Here is a 23,998-nt window from a genome sequence, read left to right as displayed (position 1 = left end):
AAAACTTACATACTAAAAGTATCTTTAAAATTAAAAACTTTTCTTCTTTTTTTTCCTGAAAAACAGTACAGATATTTTACAAAGCATTATAAGCCACAAAAGAAAAATTAAAGAACCACCAGTGTGCACATAAGTCAAAGCTTATTCATTCCAGTTTTCAGATCCTTTCATTTTTAGGTAGTAAGATGCGGAAAATCATAGCCCCTGATATACCACTCATCTCAGAAAGCTTTCTTCCTTGACTATTTCCCTACATTAAATGGTGGTTTTCTGTTGCCTATGGGAGTATTTCAGAGAACAACAGGTCTAGAAGAGTGATAAAATTTGATAGTCAAAACCATAAAAATGTCAAAGAATCTGTAAGTCAGGTCTCTACTGGCCTAACACCACCACAAAAAAACCAACATTAAATTGTCTCAAAGTGAAACAAAGTTTATTGATATGCAAAACATTTACACAGTAATATATATCTACTTTAAACAGGCCAAACAGTTACATCCTACAAGTCTGCACTCTAATTTATGCTCTCTAGTTAAACATCGCGCTTGACTGTGGTAAATTTACATACTGACAGAGATGGTAGAAATATATCCAGAATACAATGAACTTCAACCCGCATTTCTAGTGACACTGGAAAGTACCTGCCTACTAAAGGTAGGCATCTTTAGAATATGTATGTTTACAAATGACCAATTGTAGATAAATATATTAGATGGAAATTGTATTTATTTGTGTGCTTTTTTTGCTTTGGGGATAAAGATCTGTCACATTCAGTTCAAGTCACTGAGACCTCTTACGAGTGGCTATGGGGAAATTACTCCTATCATTAACTGTACAGTAGAAAAAAAGGTTGAGAAGAAAGAAAAGCATATTCTAAAATATAGTGCTAGTTCTCTTATCATGTGAAGCACAGTCTGAGTGAAAATTTCTTTTGATGAATATGGATAGCAAGATTTTCAGCTGTGACTGGGTCGTTCTTAAGTAAGCAAGCAAAGTACATAGCAAAGGTGGCTAGCGTGACTGAACCATTCATGGTCTCAAAATTACTCCAAACAGTGCCAAAGGTAACGGCTCTCACTTGTTCATGCTCTTTTTGTGATGCACATACGTGCAAACACAAACATGCATGCAGAGAGGGCTGCTCAAAAACATAGTTTCCTTAGAAAATCAGGCTAATTAAAGAAAATGCTAATCACTTGTATCTAAAAAAAAAAAAAAACTAAAAGGACAAGTTTTGGGTCATCCAACGCTATTTTTTAACAAAGAAGAACTGCATTCTAAGTCCTTTATGCAATATGGGATAAAAACACAGTTTCCTTGCATTTGAACGGAAATTCCAGTGTTGATTAGTTAGGTTCAGGTTAGACTTAGATTATCTTAGATTTAGATACTTGCTGCTCTTTAATATTATACACTCAAAAAGTATCCCTCTAAATACTTAGATACCATTATTATTACAGTACTTTATTTATTTTGAGGGTTTTCTCTTGCACAGCACTAATAGCAGTATATGTACAACCCAAGTACTTGCCAACATAGATGTGTTAATCACCTTAATCTGTAATTAATTTTCATTAGGTCTCATGTATAACCTTGTAACTAGCCAAAATTAAAATAAAGGATATAAAAAAATTATAAAAGAACATTAAAAAACAGGTTATCAACAGACTGTACCCTCAGCTTACAAAATATTGCAACCAAGGAATACACTACAATATACGTGGTAAGACTCAGTTTTTCAAGTTTATGACACTGGACAAAGACCAGTGTGATTCTGTTGGTCCAAGTTTAAAGATCTCCATTCTTTTTCCCAAGTTGTCATCATTTCTTTAAGTGTAATGTGACAAGAATGTATTTGGCTTTTGTTAAACTTATCATGCCTGGTTTTCCACCCCTAGTAAATAATCCTACCCCTTTGCCAGTGGAAATCTTATAAGAATGATCAGCCAAAGGTTTTTAAGTCTGGAAATAGCCTTGAAAGTATGACGAAGGGAAAGGAGGTTGTTTAGGGTTTCAAATTTACTGGTAACTTCTCCATTGGTTTTATTTCAGCAAATTATTTTCTGGAAGTAATCCATTTAAACCAATTTTTAAGAGGACCAAATTTACATTCTCTTAAAAACACTTAAATACTAATTTAAGCTACATAAAAAATATGTTCCTTCCCAATTGGAAATGAAATCAACTGTACTCATAGAGACTATGATCTTTTTTTTTAATAGTAATAAAATAATCTGGGTAACACTATCACTATTAGTTCCACACTTAGATTTTTTTCACCTTTTTTTTTTTTTTTTTAATGACAAGTATACAAGTTTTGCTCTTTTTTCTTTTTCCCCTCTTTCTTAGCTGGAAACTCTCTTACCTGCACATAAACTGATTTCACCATTTTGTTGCATTGTCCCAATCCCACATACATATCTCTAGTTTTCTGTTATTTAACATCATATAAGCAATATATCATAAATTTCATTTGTCCTTCCCTGAAAGTAAAATCTTATTTTAACAAGAAGATAGTTTGATCATAGTCAGATCTAAATAATCCTGAATTCAAAAATTATGTAAAACAAACAACAAAATCTAATCCTAAGAATAATTTCTATGTCTGCTGCTGGCATACTCACTTGTCTTGCTTACAAAGAAAGCGGCTCAGATGCAATCCACGTTAGGAAGCAGTATTGTGTATCTCGAAGGACTGCTCTATGCCAGTCCTGCCCTGTGCTGTACTATTCTTTGGTCACTAGTGATAGTCTGGTGGATCTGTTATGAAAGCTCCCTCTATGACAACACCCACTTCTGTGACTCATCTTGGAGTTTCTTGCCTTTTTTTCATTCATGTCAACCTTTGGTTGAAAGACACTATGGAAATTTTAGCTGCCTCATCCCTCTCTTGCATAGCAGTGGAAAATATTTGGTCTGTGACGTAATGATCACCATTATCTTTCAAATATTTAAAATGGGAATTAAAAATCTGCTAAAAAATAAATAGATCTCTAGTTATCTTCAAGCTATTAAAAAATTAAATCACAGTGTTTTATAAAAATCTCCTCTTCATATCCATCTAGGGTCTTGTGATCCTAGGATCTCAAAGCAATGAAAAGCCAAAAGGTCCTGTCTGTACCAGCTGTAGTAATTTCTACCAAGATATATCTCAGATCTTCCACAAAAAAAGATACAATATGCAGACATTGTAGCTTCTGGAAAAGGAGCTTTTCCCCCCATTTTCTCTAAACACCCAGCACACAAAGCCAATTTCTGAGGAGGCAACTTCTGTCAAACAGTTCAGATAACCAGTGGTTTAGCCCCAGTCAGCCACTAAGCACCACACAGCCACTCACTCGCTCACTCCCCCCACCTCAGTGTGATGGGGGAGAGAATCGGAAAAGCAAAAGCAAGAAACCTTGTGGGCTGAGATAAGAATAGTTTAACAATTAAAATAAAATAGTAATGGTAATAATGGTGATTATAATAATGATGATGATAATTAAGATTATAATATAATGAAAAGGAAAATAATGACAGAAATTAAACTGGGGGCGGGGGGGTGTGTGTGATGCAACCGCTCACCACCTGCTGACCAACGCCATCAGCCCCTGAGCCACAGTTACTGCTTCCTCCGGCCAGCTCCCCTCAGTTAACATACTGGTCATGACACCATAGGATATGGAATATCCCTTTGGCCAGTTTGGATCCACTGTCTTAGCTGTGCCCCCTCCCCTCCCGGCTTCTTGTGCACCCGGCAGAGCATGGGAAGCTAGAAAAGTCCTTGACTAATATAAGCACTACTTAGTAACAACTAAAACATCAGTGTTATCAACATTATTTTCATACGAAATCCAAAGCACAGCACTGTACCAGCTACAGTGAAGAAATTAACTCTATCCCAGCTAAAACCATGACAAGCATCAACAGCAATATTGCCAGAAAATGAGGCAGGCAGTCTCCAGAGCACACCTCTATAGCCCTGCACACTTTTGTACAAAGAGCTCCTAGGAAACAAGTCAGCTTGCACCAAAGCCTCTCCACCCTTAGACAGTTGCTCAATCTGTGCAGAACTTAACTGTTCCGCTGCATCCACAGCCTTGGGATGTTGTAGGATTTGTTCCCAAATGCATAAGGTTAAGATTCTCAAACAATGAGGGTTATCTCATTGTTGGGTCAGGATCACCAAAACAAACAAAAAATCCAACAACAAAAATATTACAGCACAGGACCAAGTTTTCCCGCTGACCATCGAGAGAGGGCACCTAGGAAGGAAGAAGGGTTGTATTACTCCTACGCCAGCAAACATAGCGGATTGAAGAACTGAGCAAGAGAAAGCAGCAGCAACTACCACTACTTTAACACAGCACCCTTCTTGATACCCTCCAGATTAGAAATCAGACTTGAATACCATCATTCACAGCTACAAAAACAGCACCATGGTCTCTCCCTCATTTCTTCACAGTCCTGAACAGTCCAATCTATACCCTGTTTCAACTCCTGGAACTACCTATAGTCCCACAGATATCACTATAGATCTACTATGCGTATTCACAGAATATAATCCGGACCCTTGCCCCTGAGCAAACCAGCTCTCATCAGTGAGAAAAGGCATAGCTACAGAAACTGATTAATACTTGTCCTCAAACTGCAGCTGTGTGTTTTTGTGTTTGGTGTTTTTTGGTTTGTGGTTTTTTTTGTTGTTGTTGGTTTTTTGTTTTTTTTTTTTAACTAAATCTGCAATCCTGTTCTGGAGCCCAGGAACAGTACAGTACAGATAGTGTATCTTTTCAGTCAATCAGAATTTTGATCTAACAAGCCTATCAGTCACTGCCTTTGCCAATGCCAGCGATCAAGATATAATCAGTACCACCACTCTGAAAAGGCTCAGATGCCCTGTTCTTGGAAAGCTGAGGTCTCTGCTCTGTACTAGTCTGTGTGACACTGTAATTGGTCTCTCTTTATTTCTGACTTCCAGTTAAGTACCTCTACTTGCTATCACTATCTCTCCACATACAGTGTGACAAGCATTCAGTATACTATCCCTTCTTAGTTAACCACACTGTTCTCCTTCAAATAAAGGAGTCAACTATTATGTATGCATATCAGGGAAATTAGTTTTCTGAATGTTCAAAACATTTAAGCTCAGTGACTTGAATTCACCACCTGCCTCAACTGTGGAACTGTTTCCTTTGCAACAATCAGACTAAAGAAATTGCTGATTGAAAACTCTAAGTAGGAAGTTCCTATGAAGTTCCTTTAAAAGAAGCTTGATGCTGCCAGGAAATTAAAAAAACCAAATGAGATACTAACCAGATTCTACTTGCTACCTCAAACACAAGAAGGGCCCAGTTGTGGCCACTGCTCTTTACACCAGGAAAGGTGAAATGGTATTATGGAGATACAAGATTAACATTTTATCTTGACATTAAGTCAAGTCCAAGTCCTCCGTTTTTCACTGCTCTTACAATTTCTAATACCTCTTTGAGCAAGTTTTGGATTTTTTAATTAAGCTTTTCGTAAGTAGCTTGTCCTACCTTCCCCTCACTACCTCTTCAACTAACATGAGGTCCTTGCTTCACTGTTTGTATCTGTTGCCATTGAAGCCTAACCTAATGAAGAATTTTAAAACACATTTATAGTTGCTAGTATTGTTTCCTGCTTTCCATGCTGCTTATACATTCTTGTCAAATACGTGCCAAACACAATACCAAATAACTATGGTTTCTGTTCAGCAAACCCTGAGCTGCCGCATACCTCCAGTTCCAGCCACTAGCAATGCTGAGCGTGTAATCCCATCTTACACAGGCAAACACACACATATATACAGCACACATACATGGCCAGCCACACAGATGTACACAGACACAAACACTCAGCACTCACACAAACACGAGCAGTACCAATGGCCTCATCTTGTTCCCCTCTCTGGCTGATAAAGATGAAAGTCTGTTAGTGGGAAATACATATATACATATGTATTGTGTTTACATGGCAAGATTTTGGTCACGGGTGGGCTGCAGGGGTAGCTTCTGTGGGAAGACACCAGGCACTGCCCCCATGTTGGACGGAGCCAGTTTCAGCCTTCTCCAAGATGGACTCATCGCTGGCCAAAGCTCAGCCCATCAGTGTTGCTGGTGGTGCCTCTGCCTCCCTCAGCCCCCTCTGTTACAGCCTCCACAGACACACACATGCCCACCCCAAAACTACCACTGTCAGTTGACCCCCAGACCGTACAGCCTCTCCAGCAGTTGGCCTGGACCGCTTGTCCCTCTGGTAGCCAACTCTTCCAGTTGTTTCACTCCAGAGATATACACGTATACATGGCTTCCTAGCCACTTAAAACTTCTTGCCAGCTAGTTCAGGTTGATGTTTACTAGCGATCATGCACATGCTCCACTTGCTTGCACCACAGACATGCAGAGAGAGGCCTTCACCCACAAAAGTAGTCAGAAATGAAGTTTAATGTGAAGAGAGGACAGAGTGTGCCGACCAGGTTCACGACACGGCCTGACAAGTATACTGATCAACAACCCCTTTACAGGCAACCTGTCCCTTCTATCCCCTTATCCCTCTAATGGTGGTTCCTTCACAAATCATCTTGAAACATCCATTGCCTCCCCTGACCCCTACAATGCCTTTGGTTCCTTCCCCAGACTGCCCAAGTTGCATGCAATCACAAAATCTTCTTTCCTTCCATGTCCCACACCCCCTCAGCCTGTGAGATGGCCCAGACAGCCTTCACCATTACTAGACTCATCATGACGGGCGTCACCTCCAGAGCACAGGGCTGACGGCTCTCCTGTGACAGCCCGCAGAGGAGCCTGCGCTGGACCACCATTTCTCCAATGGTGTTACTGGGGTTCCCTAGCCTGCCACTGTGATCCCATGCTCCTTTCTGGTTGCCAAGACAAGCTTTTTATTGCACACTAATAGTTTATTTCAAACATTTCAGGCAAGACACTTTTTAAAATTATTATGTATATATAAATATCTACATTTCGCTACTTGAGCTAAGTAATTTGTTACAAGTATTTCTGTTAGAATGTTTTCCGTACAGCTGAATGAACCATAACTGAGAAGACAAATTACATTGTAGCATCATAATAAACAAAAGGTTAAAAAAGGTTCAGACAGCAAAAGCTAGATCTAGTACTGAACTCTTAATATACGTAATACCATTTACATCACCATTCTTAAATATTAGATTAAATATTACTTGATTATTACACACATTTCTCTCAACTTAAATACCATGTTTTGGTCAAACACTAATTTTGCCTTTAAATTATTTTTTAAAAGGATTTAATAAAGTACAAAATAAAAAAATAAAATGCAAATAACTTCACATCTGAATTAATGTACCTTTGTTACTGAGATACAAGCCTATCTTTGTTACTAGTAAATGTACAAAGCACAAGCTCCATGTGGTGCACTTAAACCTTCAAACTTCCATGCTTTGTATAGGAAACTGCTAACGCCATGTATATTCAACTTCTTTTATAACAATGGCATCAGGTCCCACATGATTTGTTTTTTTGAATCGGCCAAGTCACCATTAAATTCTTCTAAAATAAAAGATATGGAGTAAAGATAATATCTGAACTTTAAAGTAATAGCCTGTATGTAACATGTAGAATTTGTACACATATAGCCTAAAAGAAACTATGTGCAAAAATATAAAACTTGTTTTGTTTTTAAACTAAAAGATCGTTTGGTAGTTCACATTTTCCACATCCATATTATAACAACTCCTGGCTACTAATATTCCTCCCGCTTCCCACTTGAAGTGACAAAGTTCAGAATTTGTTTGATACATGTAAAAACAACCACAATCAGTGCCACATCTCCAAGAGAACTTCCAGTCAGCAGCAACATATGTGTGCAATTAACTCACTGGCATTTAGACTAAAAAACCTCAGAGCTGCAATAGTATAGTTTGTTTGTTTTTCCACACTGCAGTTCTCAGAAATTCAAAGACGTCATCTTGCAGAATACTGACAATAATGAAAAATTTCTTTTCTTTCTGATTTACATTATCTAAATACCAGAGAGACTACATGAAACATTTTGGTATTGTTTCAGTTCGCTATCTGTCCAGACACCTTTAGAAGGTAGTTAACTTTGTGGGCACACTAAGGAAGTTTATGAAGAGGTTTTAAAGGGGCGAGCGGAAGGAAATTATGCGTTTAATAGCCACATGTGCAAACATACATGTACACATCAAAATAAGCAGCTTAAGAAAGGATCTCAATATGAAGTGAGAGCCCGGATAGATGTGCTGGTGGATTAACAGAAATGGAAGACTATCTCAGCCATCTCCCTGGCCATAACATTGAGAAATCTCAGAAGTCATCTGGCCGCATGGGTCTAAAAGATGACCAAGTCTACGAGGACTCCTAGATTTCAGGTCCACATACCCAGGAGAAATAACAACAGTGTTTCAGCCATTTTCAGTTTAAATTAGAAGCAGAATATTTAGGGGGAATTGTAAAATTCTATTCAAGTCAGAAGTCTAAGCAAAAGGAGAGAAGATCTGTAGATGAGAAATTTGTGAAGCAAATAAACAGTTCATGCCATTTGAATTAACTCCCCGGTAACATGGTATAAAATAAAGACTGAAAGGAAACAATGCTGAGACTTTGGGACTCTTTACAGAAGGAAAGAGGATGGGAGGATGAGAATAAAGTGAAGACACAAAGTGATAATCTCAAATCTGCATACAAAGTTAGCCTGCAAACATGGTAATGGTATACCTTTATCATGGCAGTATCAGACTGAATAGTACAAGAGTAAACTATGGATTGCATTTAATCTAGTGCAAGAAATTCATGCATCACATGGAATAAAATGACAGCTTTCAGGTGAAGTCTTTGGACAACGATATCTTAGCTGAGCTCTATTTCTGGGAGCAGTAGGTGATCCATGGAGAATTCTCTATTATGTCATCGCCTTTATGCTCACTTTGCCCTTACGTGCACAGAAAAAAGTTACTAGAAAAAAGCACTAATAATGAGCTTACAGAACTATCCTTGCAGATAATTTTCCACTTTCTTGTTGTTATTGCTTATGCGGTACACTTTATAAAGTTAGTATAAATGCATTAAGGAGTTAGCACATAGGCGCAAATTTTAAAAAAATCAATTTAAAAGCAAAACTGGAACAAACATTAAAAACCAAAGATGGAATAAAAGCTTAGTTCACAGATGATAAACAATATCACTGTATCGCTGAAATTGTAGTGTTTGTTTAGTATGGGTTACATTCTCTCCAGAGACAGCCAAATATGAACACACACTTAAGTATTAAAAATAAAGCTATTACCAGTTTCTGATTTGGAGACATTATAACTCAGAAATATATATACAGCAGTAAAATTCTAATTCTCGTGATGTTCGTTGCTAGGCAACCAAGTTTTCTCACTAAACACCTCTTTCTGCACAGTCACGATTGACTAGTAGAATTGGTAGTGATTCAGAGAAGAGTGAAGCAAAATTATCTATATTTTGTTCATTAAGAACCAAACTGAAAGCATCTATTTAATATTGCTGATATTAGAACAGAAGGAAAACGTCTGCTCAGTCAGCAATAAAGTACTCTAATATTTATGATAAACACTACAGAATTATTTAACAATTACTATTCAAATGACAATGACTATTAAAGAGGTGGTGCTAGAAACACCTTATTTGAAGTCCGTTCATTTCAACAGGACCAAGAGAATCAAAGGCAGGGTGAAAGAATGGATTGAACAACTTCTTTTGGTCCCTTGTGACATTATATTTCCACCATCTCAGTGTGCCATGCCCTTCAAAGGGGCAATTATACGAGGCACACAGCTATTATGAGGAACAACCTTCAAATGAAAAATATTTTATTAGTTAACTCCTTTCATCAACTTTTATGCAGCTTTACTTGTTTTCTGTAATTGCAGATACTAAAACACAAAATTAAAAAATAAAACAAAAACCCAAGTATTTTCTCAAATGTCTCTCTCACCTGGATAATAAATACATCTGACAATGATTCTATAGGATTTATTTTAAAGGACGCAGAGGATTGTTTATTTTCTCTTGTAGGTAGGTATGTATGTATGCAATTAGTAAGTGATTTTTTTTAAATAACACTTGAATTAAAAAAAATAAATCTAACTGAATCCTGACACATGAAATGGTAACATCCAGGGGAGTTCCATATGCACAGTGAGAAATAAATGCCACAAATTTCTTCTTCTGCGTTTCTCAAACTGTCAAACAAACATCTTCACAAGAATTAAAAAACCTGGCATGTATTTTATTACGAAAATTAAGTTATTCACTCCATGGCTTCAGCATGAAATTTAGTGTCTTAGTACCTTAATATCTCTCTCTATGCTTCATTTCACTAACTTATCATTAGCATGCTCCTCTGTATAGATTCTTCCCTGTAAGACAGGCATGCAGGAAGAGGCATCTTTCTGGAAGAAGGCTGTTCTAAACAATAGCCAAGTCTTTGATTATTGTGGCTATTTCCACATCAGCAGAAGCTGACTGAAATACACAAAGACATATATCCAAACTAATTTTCACATAGCTAGCTCAAGCACTGAAAGCAACCCAACCATAACAACATGGACTTCAACACAAACTGCGTAAACCCAGCATGATCCCAGGTTACTTGTTCTACAACACATGAATGAAAGAAACCCATTCTATCACCTTCACAACTAAACAACAGGTAGGGCTGGTATATTTAATATCTACTACAACTATACCTCATGATTACAGCATAGACACTGTAAAGCCTACTAACACAAAAGATGCCAACTTCCTGGTTACACACATATCAATTGTGGTAAATTAAGAGTCTAAAACCATGGAAAAAAATAGAGAAATCTTTTTTGAAACGACTGAGTATTCAGAAACACCACATCCAATTGGATCTTCAACACTGCAGTGTGCTACAGCACAGACTAGTGGTTACTTTAGAGACATGTTCTTGGAGTACATTTCAGTGATCTTTAGAAACTTCCCCAACACATGACTAGTTGCCATTTTAAAGACATTAAAATTTGGGCCTGCAGCACAAAAAACAAACCCCGAAATGCATTGCACAAGTCTTCAGGAATGTGACAAAACAGTATTTATTAGGCAGTAGTTATTATCAGAGGACACAGAGAAAGAGCAGCTCAAGATGCAAAGATGGTACTGGACTTTGGATTAGCTCTTAATTTTGAAAGCCGCATTTCTACAGTGCTCATGAAAAAAGTGACACAACACAACATTGGTGTTTTCATGGCACTAAAGACACAACCTTCTTGTTGTATTCTTACTTCAGGAGCAGTACAGGTATTACACATTACTGCTTGCTGCTTCAAATATTTTCTGAGGTAGTGAACTATTGTATCTACTGAGAAAGAAGCACTTAAAGCTGACAAAGTATATGAGTCACAAAAATGGTAGCTTTTTCTCATTCTAATTATACAGTTAGGTGGTACACATCTGCTGGGACAGATTCACAACTGAAGAAAAGCAGAAAATATTCTAAAATTAACATTTAGGTATTTCGGAATGGATTAAAAAAAATTGGAAGAGTTGCACTGCGTGACATTATGTGCAACTCTTTGTTTTGTCCTTAAGAAAAAGGGTTGGTGATCTGTAGCATTTTGCCTGTGTGTTTATACACCCTGAACCATTAGATTTCCATATTTATCATTATTGGAATATATTATACATGTATACCATAATAATACATAAGTTGTAATTCAACTGGAATTAATCACTTTCACCAATTTATTTTTTGAACCTTAGAATGAATTCTTTTCAGCATGTAACAAATGTTGTAGCTTAGCGTATTTAATTTTCATTTACTGTGTCAAGTGTTGCAAGATTGTAGGAAAACAGGATAAAATAGGCTTTGTAGAAAATTTTCCTATTTAAATTGGCCATTTTGAAATTAAAGTGACTCCAAAGTGTGATATTTTTGCAAAAATACAATAGTCATAATTTGTAGTCACAGTTTCAAGTGCACCTCTCAGTAAAGTCAACAAGATCATATGACTAAGCACTCTGAACTTCTCTAGCAGGACCTGAAATAAAGAATTCTGTCCTTTTCTTCCTTTTAAAACTGTATTTTACATAGTTTTATTAAGACTGTCCTAAGAGCTTTTGTACTTAGCAAACAACACTCATATAAGCATCAAACCATTGACAGATGTATAGCATATATAGCCTGATATAGCTTCCATAAAAAGTCAAAAATACATACCAGTCACTCAGTGAAGGAAAACAAGTATATCAGGCTTTAACCAAGATAAAAGCAGCTAGCTTTTGATGCAAATACCTGGGATTAACATCACTTACAGTACTTTGCTTGCTGAAGGGCGAGGAATCTTCCTTATTTAAAAGGAATACTCTTATTTTAAGATACTTAAAATGAACACATGTTCACATACTTTTTCTACTTTCTAATCTAATAAATTAAACCAACTCGTTTCTCTGTTCTAGAAGAGATAGCCTAAACCAAAGACCTGACCACAGATCTGCAGCTCACTTACACGTTCAAAGACACGTATAATCAGTATTCCCAGAGTATGCACTAAGTCAAAAAGCATTTTTAACAGAAGCGTTAAATGGAAGTTCAGTTTTTAGTCCCTTGATAATTAGAGCCATATAAATGACAGCATTTTGATTCAGTTTAATGGATTTTTTCTTACCTTACTATGCAGTCAGTCTCAACGCGTTAATGGGAAGTTTCAACACTGTCATTTTGATTAACAGAGAAACCTTAAATTTACACAAATCAAAGGCCTAATATTATGTAGTCTGTTATCAAGCCAAACTCGGAACAACATCAAGAAAAATATTTTACTTTTTCTACTAGTTATGACTTCCATAAAATAAAACACTGATACACATTAAGTCGAAAGTAAAGTACTAGCGGGTAACACCACTAGCAAACACTTTGTCCCTAAAATTAACACTGAAATCACAACTGAAAGATAGCCTGCTGGCTATGACTGGTAATAATTTTTATTTAGAAGCTTCCTCCTTTCTGAGTCAATTCAGATGTAGTATTTTAAAAGAAAAGCAAATTTGCCATTTCTGTTTCTGCACCTGTGTCTCTTCCTCCCTTAACCACCTTTGGTGTGGAACAATAAGGAATGTGACTTAGCACACTTCTGTTATAGAGGCAAAGAGCAAAGGAAGATTTTCAGCACTGACTCACCAGTTAGGATGAATGTGATCATCATCACCACCCAGCCTTGAAAGGGATATTCTTTCTTAACAAACGCTGAGGGAACACTTGTAATGGTAGGAGAGGTTGAGCTGTGCAGAGAGGACTGAATTTGAGGAATCTACACACCAGAATATATAGAACTAGCAACGACTTTAGAAATACAAGTAAGCTTTACCTTTCTGATCGTCTGTATCTTTTGGTGCCAACATGTGTCCTGTTTACACAGAACAGTGACGGAAAGAACCTCACCATACACACAGACACAAAAATAGACAGATAGGTAGATAGATACGTGTGTGTATATATACACACAAAAGTTCTGAATCTGTCAATGTATCAAACAATACATTTCACAGACCAATACAGAAAAGTGAAATAGAGTTCTCCCTTCCCAAATGCTGCAAAACCTTAAGTCACACAGTTGCTGTTCTTCCTCACCAACTTCTAGCCCACTGTCCCCTAAACCTTTTTACCACAGTTGGCTCAGTGTAAAACAAATTATGAATGCTGTGCAAGAACTATGGAAATTCAGGGTCACTGCCAATGATGTGAGGTAAGCCACTGAGCCAGCAGATCCACTGCTTTTCAGATTTGATGTATGAAAACTGAGATTCATGCAATCTTGCCATAGACTTTTAAACCAAACACCTAAGCTAGGAACCTACTCATCCAAGACTCTCCCTACAATATGAAGAGGCTGAGTGGCTCATGCATGCCAGCTGGAAAAGGTATTGGGTGGGTTTTTTTGAGGGGGGAGTTAGGGGAGCAATGTTTGTTTTCAAAACACAGATCAAGTTTACAATGCATCTCAAAAAAATAATTGCAGCTGTGCAAAGGGGAACAACATTCTGCAACACAAAGGCAAGAAAGAACCATCATGGTAGACTAAAATATCTCATACAAGCATCATCATGCAAGAAAGTAATTGTGGAACCACCCCCCTAAGGACCTCAGTATCTCACTTTCCATTTCAACATTGCTGAATGCAAGCAATTGGTGTTTGGCTGGACTACTGAATAAGGTATCAGAGAGTGACAGTGCCATTCAGCAATGACAAGATATTCAGCTGAATTACATCTAAGAGTCACTACTTACTTCCCAGACAAAGTTAATGAGCACAACTCTGCCTTTTTATGGTCTTTTTATTTGAGCAAAATTAGATTAAATACTATGACAATTCTAGTGGTCAAGACTTTAAAAACAAACAAACAAAAAACCCACCAACCAACTTCCTGTATCTGCCACTGAGTTCCAGCAGGTTACAGAGTTACAGATCTTTTTTTGGCTGACCTTGATGAAAACTTCCTTGGTCAGCTTAGCTGAAATGGTACAGAGTTACTGTGCTCTTATGCCCAACCTCCCCATAAGCAAGACGCTAAACAGAAAGGCATGGCACTTTGCTGCATCAGAAATAAGACCTCAAAGAAGGTGTTCAGAACTTCATTTTTCTAACTCTGCTCAAACTGTAGTATTGTACATCATACACATTAGGTATCTGCCCTGGAGGATTTTCTGACAAGTTTAAAGAGTATGACTGACTGAACATCTGTGGCACTTTTCCATGGCTAACATTTCATAAAGGATTCAGAAATTAACCTAGGGACCATTTCAGGCAATGCCAGGAAAAGAAAAACATGATCCTGTTAACATACAACAAGGAAATGAGCAAAAGCATTTCAATTACCTAGAAATTTGAGAAACCGTGGCCACTTCTGACAGTCCAATCTAAAACCTATTAAACACTAAGGTCACAGTAGATTTGGAACATTAAATAAAACAATGTATTATTTGCTGTGCAAATATGCAATGAATCCCTAGGCCCAAATCTACAGCCTTTACCATGCGTAAACATGCAAAGAAGTCATTTTGCTTTGGTGATGACTACAAGACTTAATTCCACACACATGACAGAAACAATATTGTAGATTAGACAACCTGGTAGGAAGGTATCCATTTTCACCTCATTCTCAGCATATTGTGGAATTTTGTTAAGCTGAAAAATTGTACTAAGAAACTACAATATCACCTCCATGTTCGAGGTACTTCAAATTTATTTCAGTAAATACTGCAAATGATCACTGATATCAGTATTAGACTACACATAAAAGTAAGCTGTCTCTCACATTTCACATAAATAGAAGACTTGAAATCACTTGTGAAGGAGTCAACTACAAATGGAGTGTGAATTCAAAGGGACAGGATGGACATAGCCGGAATTAAAAATAGAGGAAGTGGCATTTTACCTGTTTCTTAAGATATATGATTTGCGTATGGAGTAAACCAATTTCTTGACCTAGAAAGAACAGGTAGTGCTGGGCACGAGCCAAGTATAAAGTACAGGCCAGAATTCTGAAGGGAAGGAAACTGAATATTTCTATTACATTAGGTATTCAGCCATACTGAGATCATGTATTTGCATCTAAAACCAAAGCAATACACTGGTTCTAATCCACATTCTGATAGGAAGCCGTCTGGTACTACCCACTCTGCAGATCTAAATGACTCATTGATGCTCTGGGAAGGAGGAAAAAAAAAAAGTTGTGGTTGCAGCTAAGTCAAAGGCACATCAACGATGTGATGCACCTTACCATCTTAACTTACCCAGATTCTAATTTTGTAACTGAATATTTAGAACACCACCTTGATAGACTAAGCCAAATGTTCCTTTAACCAAAAATGTAATCCAGAAGCAATCTTTCAGAAACCTGAATAAGAAAGGGTATTTTGTTTCTAAGGATCTCGATATACTGGGTGCACTCTCACACACTATGCCATCCAACAGGAGGCAGGATGTGCTCAGCTGTTAGGACATAGACCTTTCGATAAACTGAAACAACCACTTCAGAAGCTACCGAAAAAATGTCAGAAGCAGAGAGAGACACCTCACTCAATAAGCATCACACAGTACCCTTTACAGAAAGCAGCAAGAAAAGCTTAAAGGCATCTTGTGACTTCATATTTTCACACCTGTTACCTTGCTTTTGCAAAAACAAAGACAGTCCGCTGCTAACTAGGTCTGCTTTGAGCAAGGTGTTGGACTAGATGACTTCCTTAAATCCAATCCAAACCAATTATTCTTTTATTCTAAGATTCCTTCATTCTTATCATGACAACACTGCTCATTTCCAAGGTGAAGAAGCTGGAAAGTCATTTTCTGGAAGACAAGAGAAAAAACCTACTGCTTTGCTTTCGAAAATGAAAACAGCAAATCCCTCTGCTCCAGCAGCTTCATCTCTCCCTTTCTAGAGGGAGATCTACACATGGACTAGGCCTAAGAGAGGAAGGTTTTTTGGTGCGGTGGGTTATTTTGTTTTAGGGGGTGAGGTACTCTTCATTTTTTAAAATCATGACAACCTAGAAATCAGAAAAGTGAAAGACTTGGCAAAGAGTCTGAAATCAGTGTTTGATCTTTAAAAAAAAAAAAAAAGGCGGGGGGGCAGAGAGGACAATTGCATGTGATTTTTAGTTTAAAATTCTCAGACTTAGTTTTGAGTTTCTACAATTTGGCCGAGGTGTCTGTGGGCTCATTAAAGAAGCTTATATGTTAAATTTCTTGTGGATATCATTACTAAAAATAATTAGAGTCTAAACTTTTGGCTTTAGCCTAAGGTTGATACTCTGTCCCTGTTATAGCATTCCTCTCCAGACAGCTGAAATAGAAGTTGACTCAAATAATCAGAACAGATATTAATTTTGATGAGGGGACTCTCTCTAGACAGACTGAATGCGGAAAAAGAACTCTTACCTTTCAACCATGTAACCAACAAGCACCTTGGCCTATGCTAGGATTTGTAAATGCCTTTAGTTATACTGTACCATGATAACCTAATGAAAGTCTAGAAGATGCCCACAACAAACCATGTAAAGTCTAGGTTTTATTTTGACATGGTGATTCAACCTGCTTTGCTAACAAGCAATGTCAAAAATAACTTGTGTAAGAAAATTAAATACAACAGCTACCTTTAAACTTAAAGCTTAAAGACACTTAGCTAAGTACTTGTTTAAATATAGAAAGAACGTATATATTTGAATCAAAACTGCTGCTAATGAGGAGTTTTTCTTATTATGGCCAATCTCATGGAAAATTGTTCACCTCAGAACAATAAAACTATATCTTAGGAGATGCTATACTGTTTAGCTCTGTACTCCCAAATACGTTTCCTAAATCTGAAATATATCAAATGCAGTACTACATATCGTGGCATCAGAAAGCCTAGATTTGTAAAGGTGGTCATGGTATTCTTAATTCCAGGTAAATTATCTGTGTTACCGTGAATATATTGTATCAAATGTAGCTTATCAACAAGAAGGGACAATTCACAGGAAATTAAAAATCCTTCACTTCTGTTAATGTGTTGGGTTTTTTTTTTAAATACCAGTATTATTACTCAAACATGCTTCTCATTTATAATGCCAAGAAAAAATATAGCCTTTTACAATAAACTTACACAAAATATAAGTTTATATCTAAAAAAATAGATATGAGATGGACAAATCAAGATACCAAACTAATTACGACATGGCAACACCTGGAAACTTCTTCTGAGTTTATAAATTGCATTTCCTCACCTTTCTAAGCCCTGCTTCTATAACTGACCTTACCTGCTGCCTTCCTTATCTCAAAAGCTCCAGTGCTTCTGCTCTTGATGTAACAGTAACAGTGCAAATGACAAAAGCAATTTGTTTGATATCTATTATTCACAGTTCTATAGTAGAATTGTAAGTGTTTAACAAAACGACGTTTCAGTCGCAAACCGTAAACTGGCTAGGAAAGTCAAAAAGAGTAGATGTCTCTACAATGGAATAATTTGCATCAGAGAAGGCATCCAGAAAGATCAAAGAACAGAAAGCCAGAACGTACCTCATTCATAGCAGCTGACAGTAAGAATTTACTTTCTTACTAGTTCATCTGCATATAAGGTGTCATTGGTACCCATTCACCCCCTTAACACCTTTTGTTTCTGTTCTTTCTGAATATTGAGTTTGGACACAATTAGATTTTCTTTTTTTTTAAATACATCTTAAAGAGGTATTTCAAATGAAATTTACTTAGGAGGCTTTACAGATTGCTTCTATTAAAACTCGCTAAGCATTAAATCATTTTAGAATAGATCACAGGTCCAGAAAATGACATTGAAGAAGAGACATATTCCAACAGCAGCTAAATTGTTCTAAATTTGAGGATGACCGTGACATTCCCGCTAACCCATTTTTCCAGCAGGAAGCAAAGATAATTTTAAGTGACACTAGCTACATACTTTTGAAATATACTCTTCTGTTCTACATACCATAGTCCATTTATAACATCTGGCGAACAAAAGATACATCTCATCAATAAAGGATACCTCCCATACAAAAATGACTACTTGACAGACACATCCATTTCAATAAACAAACATACCAAGCATAAGAAATCAGATGGATCTGGAAAGCCGCACCAGAACTACTGATATGCATAATGGAAGTTCCTAAGTGACCAGTATTTTCATTTTCTTTCTTTCTGTTCCTACTTCCCATTTATGACAATACACGCTAATCACCGAAACACATTGCACCGATTAAAAAAAACAAAACCAACATAAAATAGTACCAAACGTATCTCAAGAAACCTGAATTAATTTAGATCCACATTTATCAACTTAAGACACAATATAGCTTTTGATTCAATTCTGCTGTTTGCTACCTTGCAAAGGAAATATACAGCTCTTGTGAAATATAGCCTCCAAAAGATTAGACGACAATTAGAAAAGCAGACACCTACGAAAAACAACATTTTCAAATGAACCGAACAGAAAAAGTATCTCAAACCTCATGCATGCAGCAGTAAGCTATCGGCTCCTTATCCACATTTGCACTACAACGCAAAATGGAAGGATACACGCAGTGACCATCAGGTACCCACTACAGAATTCCTATTCGCCACCTCGCTTTCGTTAATGCAAGTTTCTTGCTACCCTTCTTACGGCCGGACACTGAACAGCTTCCCAAACACCGCGCTCACGCAGCCTTCGCAGCCGCCCCTTGGCACCAGAGGACACCAGGCGAGCTGCCCGGCCCCGCGCCCCACCGCCCAGGCCGTGCCGAGCGCCCTACTGCAACGGCCGCCCGCACCGACAGCACGCGCCCGCAGGAGCCCCCGGAACAAGACCAGGCCCCCGACAGGCCCCCTGCCCCCCGCCCGGACGGAACGCCTCCGGCAGCGGCCCCGCGGGAGGGGGGGAGGGGGGGGGGGGGAAGCCGCCGGCTCGAGCCGCGGCCGCCGCCCCGCCTCCCGCCCCACCTCCCGCCCCTCCCCGTGTGCGCGGGGCGGCGGGGGCGCCCCTAGGCCAGCGGCGCAGCCCACGCCGGCGCGTGGCAGGGAGAGGCGGCGGTCCGCTGCGGGGCCAGGCCGCGCCGGGCCTCGGCGGCCGCCAGGCCCACGGGCCGCCCGGCGGGGCGGCAGGAGGCGCCCCGCTAGCCGCTCCCAGCGCGCAGGCCACCCCCTGCCGGGCCGCGGCGCTGGCGCCCCCCACCCCCGGCCGACCCTCGCCCTCCCTCACCACCCCCCCCCCGCTCCCGGCCGGGGCCTCACCCGCTGTCGTCGCTGCAGACACCGCCCGCGGCTCCCTGCGGGGTCTGGCGGCGGGGCGGCGAGGGGCGGCGGGGCTCGGCGCGGCCGCGGCACGGGCCCCACTCCGGCCGCTCCCGCTGCATGGAGGGGGAAGGGCAGGCCGGAGCGAGGGGAGAGGAGGAGGAGGTGGAAGTGGAGGTAGAGGAGCACGGCCAGGGCGGGCTGGGAGGTGGACGTTGTGGGAGCGGGGCTCAGCGCTGGCGGGAGCGCGGGGGCCGCTGCCTGCGCCTCATCCCTGCCTGCGCCTCAGCCGGGCCAACGCCGCTGCCGGGCGCCAGGCGCCTAGCAACCGCGCCCAGCCCCCGCTGCTGCAGCCGCCCGGCTCCTGCCGGCGCCCCGCGCGCTCCCGAAGGCAGCGCACGCGCAGCCTGCGCGCGGCGGCGTGCGAGGTAGCCTTCCCCCTCCTGCCTGGCGCGGGGGCGGTGCGGACGCCTCCCCCTCCGCCCGCCCGCAGGGCCGCGTGCGCGTGCAGGGGGCGGAGCCGGCCGGGGCGCGAGCGTGCGCGGCCGTCCCCCGCCCGGCGCGTGCCCCGGCGGGCGCTCGCGCCGCGGTCCCGTGCTCGGAAGCGACGCCGTGCTTCCCACCGCCTTGCCCCCGGCGGACATCTAGCCCCCCTCGCTAGAGCAAGGTGGGGAGCATTAGGGAGGGCAGAGGATGGCAGGTGGCATTGCTGAAAATACCAGTACTGTATACAAAATACCGAAATACCAATAAAAGGGCAAAGTACCAATGCGTTGGTGAAAATACCAATAGAAACCAATACTGGTTTTCACATTTTTGCAGATTACGGGACGAAACAAAGGGCGTGGCTGAATGCAGAGATCACAGAATCACAGATTCACAGGTGGGAAGGGACCTCAGGGATCACCTAGTCCAACCTTTCTAGGAAGAGCCCAGTCTATATATTTAGGCCCACCTTTGGAATGAGCCAAGTTTACACAGGTACTTAAACCTTTAGCTTTCTGGGATGCTAATGGGTGGTCTTACACAGCATGTACTGAAGGATTAACACATTCGTAAATACTTCAGGCTTTGTGTAAATTTGACATTCAAAGATTAGGTCCCCATAAGATTTCAGGGCTAGCGTGTAGTTGCTTCCTATCAGTTTCAGTGTTGCTGATGACTGTCTTCGGCTTCCCAAAGCTTCCTGAAACCACGATCAGCTTTCCCTTAAAATGTGAAGTGGGCTGTACAATTGGGGTGGCGCAGTTATAGGAAAAAGCCTTGCAAATATGACTTGGGTACATTTTGAAGGCTCAAAGCCCCAATGGGATACAGAAGGAATCCATTTCCATTTTTAAAACTCAGGAACTGAAAGCAAATTTCACAGTTTAGGATGCACCATTTTGACTCATCCACTTTATGATGTTTAGGTTTGACAACGTTGCTACCTATTCTACTCACAGTGACCTGTATCGAATCCAGCAGTACGTTAGCCAACGTTCAGTCCCGCTGTACGTTTTGCTGGAGGATCTCCTCTGTTAGTCTTTATTCTTTAATATTTCTTTAAATGCTATTTGTTCATAAAACATGTTGCACACCTTTTTTTTGTAATAGATTATTCAGTTGGAAGGGACCTACAACAATCACCTTGTCCCAACTGCCCGACTGGCAAGGCTGACCAAAAGCTGAAGCATATTAAGGGCATCATCCAAATCCCTCCTAAACACTGTCAGCCATGGGGCATCGACCACCTTTCCAGGAAGCCTGTTTCAATGTTTGAACACCCTCTTGGTAAAGAAAGGTTTCTTCATGTCAAAGTCGAACCTTCCCTGATGGATGCAGCTTCGAGCCGTCCCCATGCGTCCTGTCCCTGGATCCCAGGGGGAAGAGCTCAGCGCCTCCCTCTCCACGTCCCCCCCTCAGGCAGCTGCAGAGAGCCATGAGGTCGCCCCTCAGCCTCCTTTTCTCCAAACTAGGCAAACCCAGGGTCCCCAGCTGCTCCGCACAGGACATCTCGTCCAGCCCCGTCACCAGCTTTATTGCCCTCCTCTGGGTGCGTTCAGGCACCTTAATGTCCTTTTCAGGTTGTGGGGCTCAGAACTGCCCACTGCTCAAGGTATTTTAATGTCAATCCTTAACAAATTTTCACCTGCCCTCGTGTCTCCAAGTTCCCCCAGCCAGCTGGGCAACCTTATGAAATACTAAATGTCTGAGTTTTGTCATCTGCAAGATGGAAATGATACAGGTTGACTGCTTTAACTCACTGATATTTGTCTGTAGGGATGTAACAGATACTCTGATGAAAAAAATGCAAAAGTTGACAAAATATGCAATATTACTATATAAGTAATTTTTGTTATATAAATTAATCTGTCATACTGACTGGTTTTAAATTAACTCCAATGATAGTTTGTTATATCAGGACACTCTTTATAACATGTGTCAAGTTTTCTGTAAATAACATTGAAGAAATGTCCAAACTAAACATCAGTATACTTTTGTTAGGGTCATTTCTTCTGTATCCAGATTTTGTTTGTTTATTTTAAGAAAATAGTGAGGAACTTAAAAAGGAAGGGAATATACATTAACGTGTTATATCTAGCATATACTGAGAAAAGAAAGAAAAATTTTCATAATTGCATCCAGTCTTGTAGAATTTATTGCTCTAGCTGGAGTGATTACCTGGGGTGGGGGGGGAAGTAATCCTTGCAGCTGGAATTGTTCTGTACTGGATTTGTTGTCACAATGACAAGACCGTTACAAACAGATGTTAGACCATTAAATGCAAATGGCTAATTTTCTCATGCAATAAAATTCAATCCTGTGCTCGATGAAGTAAGGGAGTATCTTAGCATTGATTTAATTCTTCAAAATACTGCCCCTTATTTTGAAATGTATCTGCCTATTGGCTTTTGGTTGAGAAAGGTTCAAATAGAAACAAGGTTGAATTTGTCAGGGTCAGCTGAAAGATTTTTTTTCAATGGCAGTTTTGTGCTTAAGTCCCTTAGCTCTCTGGAAAGTCTAATCAGTGTGCTGGGGAAAACTGATTGTTATTTGGATCCCACATATCAAAATTTATAAGTAGCAGCAGAATAGACAGTAAACGTCAGTGCAGTAATTTCAGATCTTAGAAAGAACTGTCAGACCCATTTTGTATACGAGGAAAAGTGAAACACAGAGTCATTAAGACACTTGACCAAAGCCATGAAGTGAAAGTTGAATGCTACCAATCTGAATGTGCTTGAACTGCAAGTATTTGCATCAGAGCTGAAAGAGCGATCCTGACGACCAGACCCCTGGCCGTCTGCTCTACCTCACAATGTACTGATTCTTGACTTTGCAATCTGGAAAAGGATTTTCATCTCTAGAAAGACTAGGGATCTCACAGTGTACATCTGTCAGAATACTGTCAAATCTCTCCAGGGTACATTGTGCCTTTTCCTCACTGTGTTACCTCAGCTGATAGCAGCGGTGAAAGTACGTTCTTCCTTCTTTTTCCTCTATCACTTCTTCTGCTGAAAGTTACACTGAAAAAAATATTCAGAAATTTGGCAGCTAATAGCAGAAGCAGTATATAAAGGGCTGTATTCTTCAATGGTGGGGAGAAAAAATGCCACTACTTTAGCAAAACCAGGGAGAGTTGAGAGGACACAGACAGCAAAGAAGATTCACAGCAGTTCAAAGGCAGGGAAGAGAGCACTAGAAAATAGACATGCTGGTTCCACAACTGAGACACACAGAGGATATGTCACCACAGCAGGCACTGATTTCTTGTGCATGCTGAGCCCAAGCTAATTGCATGCTCCAGAAGACTACTATTTATCTAGAGTCTGATTTAAAACTTACTGAAAGCAATGGGAATCTACCTACTGATATGAAATACAGCTCGGCTCAAGCCTTCATTTCTTTTCAATGCTTTTAAGTATTGTTTCTTCCCCTTATTATTCTGCACAGCAAATTATTTGTGGTTTTGTACAAATGATGACATTTGTGTCCCTGTATTGTTAATTACTTTATACAACACCTACCACACCTTACACCCAGCTGTTTTTTGACCCTTATGCATATGAGCACAAGTGGTAATTCTTTGACCTTGCTTTTATATACACAGAAAAATTAAGCTCTCATTCTTCTGGGGAAATGAAGGGGAAAGACAGGCTTGCATAAAGCACCTGCTAGTCCCAAGAGACTGTCTTAAATATGCTCCAGCAATGTTTTGGTGGTTCTGGTGGGTTGACCTTGACT

The 23,998-nt window shown here is 40.0% G+C and overlaps 1 protein-coding gene across 4 annotated transcripts in view; it reads right to left on the bottom strand.

The window, feature by feature from the left end:
* The window catches only part of ZC3H12B (zinc finger CCCH-type containing 12B), a 34,124-nt gene extending 13,900 nt beyond the window's left edge, over positions 1 to 20,224 (bottom strand). Inside the window, exon 1 of one of the 4 annotated variants that reach the window (XM_064462737.1) lies at positions 19,772 to 20,224. The gene's annotated coding sequence lies outside the window, so the exon portion shown is untranslated. The other 3 variants (XM_064462738.1, XM_064462739.1, XM_064462741.1) reach the window with 3 other exon arrangements.
* Positions 20,225 to 23,998: the final 3,774 nt, after the last annotated feature.

The sequence above is a fragment of the Phalacrocorax carbo genome, chromosome 11, assembly GCF_963921805.1.
Source record: "Phalacrocorax carbo chromosome 11, bPhaCar2.1, whole genome shotgun sequence".
Taxonomy (NCBI): Eukaryota; Metazoa; Chordata; class Aves; order Suliformes; family Phalacrocoracidae; genus Phalacrocorax; species Phalacrocorax carbo.
This window is presented reverse-complemented; position numbering and strand designations above follow the sequence as displayed.